This window comes from Myotis lucifugus, unplaced genomic scaffold, assembly GCF_000147115.1.
Source record: "Myotis lucifugus unplaced genomic scaffold, Myoluc2.0 scaffold_677, whole genome shotgun sequence".
NCBI classification, from domain to species: domain Eukaryota; kingdom Metazoa; phylum Chordata; class Mammalia; order Chiroptera; family Vespertilionidae; genus Myotis; species Myotis lucifugus.
This window is the reverse complement of record NW_005871725.1, coordinates 302,246-307,724: the sequence shown is the minus strand read 5'-3', so window position 1 is coordinate 307,724 and position 5,479 is coordinate 302,246.

Here is a 5,479-nt window from a genome sequence, read left to right as displayed (position 1 = left end):
ATAACCCGGGCTGGTCAGCAGCCACTCTGCAACCCTTTCCTCTCTCTTGCAAAGGGAAACAGGCATGAGGTGCCCGCAGCTAGACAGGCCGGACACTCCTCCTCTGGATCTGGGAAGAATTCCTCTCCCTAAAGTGCCTCAGGGCACTCCTGGGCAGGTGGCTCAGTGGTTAGAGCATCCTTCTGATACATCACATTTGCAAGTGCGATCCCAGTCGGTACATTCAGGAATCAACCAATGAATGAATCAATAAGTGGAGCAACAAATCTCTCTCTCTCCCTTCCTCTTTCTAAAAAAATCAATAGACTAAGCCCTGGCTGGTGTTGCTCAGTGGTTAGAGTGTCCAGCTGCGCACCAAAGAGTCATGGGTTCAGTTCCTGATCAAGGACACGCACCTGGGTTTCAGGTTCAATCTCTGGCCCCTGTTTGGGTGCATGTGGGAGGCACCTGATCGATGTGTCTCTCTCACATTGATGTTTCTCTCTTTCTCTCTCTCTCTCCCTTCCTCCCTCACTTCCACTCTTTCTAAAACTCAATGGAAAAAATATCCTTGGGTGAAAATTAAAAACAAAAAACAACATCAATGGATTGTAAAAATGCCTCAGGTGAAGTTTCTACGAAAGGCAAGGGGTTTGCCCTACAGTTTCATATGTTCTGGCTTTCCTTGGAGAGCATTAATTCATTAATTTATCACAGACACCTCTGTGTTAAGCACTATAGTTACAAAACAAACAAACAAACAAACAACCCCCTCCCCCAAAGCCTAGCCCACTCCCCCCAGAACCTGACACACAGACATGGAGAGAAAAGGCAAACACATTCAGAAGAGAGGCCACTGTTAGGTCCTGGCAGCCCCTGTACAGCCACCAGTGTGACCTGCATTCGCTCTTCATTAAAGGAGAGAGCTTCTGTGAAATGCCCATGGGATGCCTTTCCCTCTTTCCACCAATCAATATCCCTCTCCTAGTCTTCAAAAGTGCCTTCTTCTATGAAAGGAATTCCCACTGTAGACGGGAAAAAAAAGGCCACATTGTCCCAATTATGCCCCAATTAATTAATTATCTGTCTAGACTTAGTGGGACAAAAGCAGGTGACCAGGAGTCAGCAATAACGGCCTATCTCCTGGTACTTCAATGTCTAGACAGCTGAGCCAAACCGGAACACATGAATACACAAGACAGAATTAGTATGCAATCACACAAGGTTTATTTACCTATTCCTAGTGGGTCCTAGGCTCCGGCAAAGGTCACCAGGAATGCACACCGAAAGACGGACGAGGAAGACGGAGACAGACAGGCGGCCGCAGCTGGTTCAGGCTCGCACAGCGGAGCAGTCAATCAGGGGCTTGTCTCACAGAGCGATGTGGAGTCCTCTCATCAAGCAGGAGACGTCCACTGGAGAAAATCTGTTAGCTTATATAGCTGGTGGTAAACAACTTGTGTCTTATCAGTGTGGGCCAGATGGTGTGCCTTATGCTAGGAGCAGGGTGTTTACACCTTAAGGGCTTAGGGCATTCACATCAAGATAGTGGGGTGGCCCTGACCAGTTTGGCTCAGTCCACTCTATCACTTTTCTGACCCCACTAGTGGCCCGGTGCACGAAATTTGTGCATGGGGAGGGGTTGCCCCTCAGCCTGGCCTGCACCCTCTCCACTCTGCCCCTAACTGCTCTGCCTGCCAGCCTGCTAGCCCCCAAATACCCTCCCCCACCAGCCTGATCACCCCAACTGCCCCCTGTGCCAATGTGCTCACCCCCAACTGCCCCCCTGCTGGCCTGCTCACCCTCACCTTCCCTCCCCACAGGCCTGTTCGCCCCCAACTGCCCCCCTGCTGGCCTGCTCACTCCAAATTGCCCCCCCCCCCCCCCGTTCTAATCACCTTCAAAAGACCCCCCACTGATGGCCTGCTCACCCCCAACTGGGCCCCCATGCTGGTCTGCTTACACCCAAAGGGCCCGCCCCCCCTCAACCAGATTGCCCACAACTGCCCTATACCTCTTAGACTCTAACCGCCTCTACTTCATCCCCAGCATCATGGCTTTGTCCAGAAGAACATCTGGAAGGTCTCCTGGAAGGTCTTCCAGTCTTATTAGCATATTACCCTTTTATTAGTTTAGAGGCCTGGTGCAGGGGTGGGTGCCAGCTGGTTTGCCCTGAAGGGTGTCTCGGATCAGGGTGGGGGTCCCGCTGGGGTGCCAGGCCAGCCTGGGTGAGGGAGGGGCTGAAGGTCGTTTTCAGGCTGGTCAAGCCCCTCAGTGGGGACCCTCACCCATGGGGGTGTGGCCAGCCTGGGTGAGGGGCTGATGGCCGTTTTCAGGCTGGCCATGCCCCCCGGTGACCCAAGCTCCCAGCCTCTCCTTTTGTGCTTTTTTTTTTTCAGTGCCTCCTCGAGCAGAGGCCAGGGCGGGCTGGAAGCAGGTATCTGGGATTTATTTATCTTCTATAATTGAAACCTTGTAGCCTTGAGTAGAGGCCACAGCCGGCCAGGGCAGGCAGGAAGCTTGGCTTCCTCCATCACCGGGGGCAACCCAAGCCTCCTGCTTGTTCCAGCTCCATGGTCACCACCATCTTAGTTGGGTTAATTTGCATACGCGCTCCTGATTGGCTGGTGGGTGTAGCAGAGTGGCAGAGTGACGGAGTGATGGTTAATTTGCATGTTTCTCTTTTATTAGTGTAGATTAGGTTTTCTTCCTTTTCTCTACACCTCCATCAGGGACTGGCTAACAATCAGGTGTCAGATTTCTGTGGTTGTGCCAACTCTGAATGCACTGAGGGTGGCATGCAGGAGGGCACTCTTGGTGCCACCAGGTTGAGCCTGTGCTAATGATATATTTTCCTTGCTGGCTTTGGACCAAGAATCTGGTTGCATAAAGGAAGAAAAATGCTGACTTTTTGGTTCTACAAGAGAATAATGTAGTTTAACCTGATGCTTTTCATTCATTTGATTACATCCATACTCAGTTTGAAGGAGGACAAGAGTCCGACTGTAGGCCAAATCAGACAAAATTTGCCATTTCCCATGTTGATTTGGTATCTTTACTTTTATACCTGACTAGTGGCCTGGTGCACGAAATTCATGCACGGGGTTGGGGTTCCCTCAGCCCAGCCTGCACCCTCTCCAATCAGGGACCCCTTGGGGGATGTCCGACTGCTGGTTTAGGCCCGATTCCTGTGGGACATCCCTCTTGCAATCTGGGACCGCTAGCTCCTAAGTGCTCACCTGCCTGCCTGACTGATCACCCGTAACTGCCTCTGCCTTGGCCCCACCACCATGGCTTTGTCCGGAAGGAAGTCAGATGTCCAGAAGATGGCTGGTCAACTGGTCTAATTAGCATATTACCCTTTTATTAGTATAGATAGATTATATAGGATAGGATTGCTTAAATGGGGGGGGGCTTTTTCAGCAGGAGGAGATGTTCTTGGCAGACAAAAGCACATAATCCCTATGTCTGGACTGATAGCCAGCCATATGCACTATACTGCCAAACCGGTCATTAAAAAATTGAACAACTTTCTTACACCTTATACCAAATAGGTGTTGCCCTTAAAACCCCTCCTCAGCCCCCACCTTAGGTTCTGCCTTGCAGTTCACCCAGATTAAGTTCTGATTGGTCCATTTCTATGTCAGTCAGCATCAAAAGCTTCATCACCTAGGCAGCCATTGGCTCCTCGCAGTTCACCCAGATTTGGTTTTGATTGGTCGATTTCTATGCCAGTCAGTGTCAAAAGCTCTGTCTCCTAGGCAGCCATTGGCTTCTGATTGGTCAGTTTCTATGCCAGTCAGCATCTCTGGGCCTATCTCCAGGCCTGATCAGAGAGGCACAGCTGCTGGTAAGGCCAGGAGAGAGAGAGAGAGAGGCAAGGGTTGATCAACAGCTGCCATGGAGGCTGAGGATCAGACCCTGCTTCTCTCTCTGGGCCTCTCTCCAGGCCTGATCCACAGCCCCCTCGGCAGTCAGTGCTGGGTTGCGGCGCCCGCAGTGGTGGCAGTCAGCGGCGACCCAGCACTGTCTGAAGAACATACTTGCGGTGTTTGGTTGTCGTTTTGTTCGTTTTGGATGTTACGGACCCTGGCTTGGTAGTTTTCATAACAAATAGTTACATAGTAGAAACTCTCTTATCCAACCCCCAATTCACTGACTAGGTGGATTAACTAAGGCTGCCCTTTCTCTCTGTAACACATTCCATGTGATATTAATGCCGATCTAACAGTGAAACCAGCTTACTTCTCTATCAGTTGTTTGTTCCCAAGCCTGTTTCTGCCATTTTTACTTGTTATCATATACTTACAATGTTTCTCTATAAACTAAGTTGAATGCTTTGAAAACACATGGGAAAATAGAGTCACTAGATACTTGCTCTTGAATTAAGTATGGTAAAGACATCTGTAAAAGGTAATGGAAATGTCCTAAATATCTAGAATGATCCTATCTAATTAAGAGGGGATATGCTAATTGACCCTCATACCATCACAAAGATGGTGGCACCCACAGCCAATAAGGAGGGAATATGCTAGTTGACTGCCCCACCCTCAAAGATGGTGGTGCCCACAGCCACAAGGTGCCTGGCAGGGGAGGGCAGTTGTGGGTGATCAGGCAATCAGGTTGGCAGGGGAGAAGTTAGGCATTGATCAGGCTGGCAGGGGAGTGGTTAGGGGGTGATCAGGCTGGCAGGCAGAAGTGGTTAGGGGCAATCAGGCAGGCAGGCAGGTGAGCAGTTGGGAGCCAGCAGTTCCGGAATAAGAGAGGGATGTCTGACTGCGGGTTCGGACATCCCTCGAGGGGTCCCAGATTGGAGAGGGTGCAGGTTGGGCTGAGGGACCCCCCCCAGTGCACAAATTTCATGCAACAGGCCTCTAGTACTTTTAATAATTACTCCAGAACAACAACTTTAAGTCAAGACTGTCATATATAAATCAGGGTATATTGTCACTCTATGTAAATGAGATACGATTTACCAGACCAGGCATGTGGAGGATGAAAGGTATTTCAATAAGGGGAAACTGACAGAGTAGTGTAAAGATGCAAAGGGAGGCATAGGCTGTGTGTGTGTGTGTGTGTGTGTGTGTGTGTGTGTGTGTGTGTGAAAATGAGCCTTGGCATGGTAGGTCACAGATATATCAATTATTCAATTAATTCATAGAAGAACATGTACTTTGTTTTGTTTAAACTTTTCAATGAAGTAAAATTTATATAGAAAAAGACAAATCATAAGTATAGAGTCTAATGAATTTTCACCAAAAGACTATAACCATGCAATAAGCACCCAAAATAAGAAAGAGAAATTAGCAACACTCCAGAAGTCCCTCTCCCAATCCTGACCAGTCAATATCCCTTATAAGGGAAGCCACTCTCCTGAATCCAAGTATTAAAGGTTAGTTCTGTTTTTACACTTTATGTGAATTGAATGTTGAAGAATGCAGTTCTATTTAGCCAAGCTTTCCAATATCATTTTTTTCTGAAGTCCATTCATGTTGTTGCA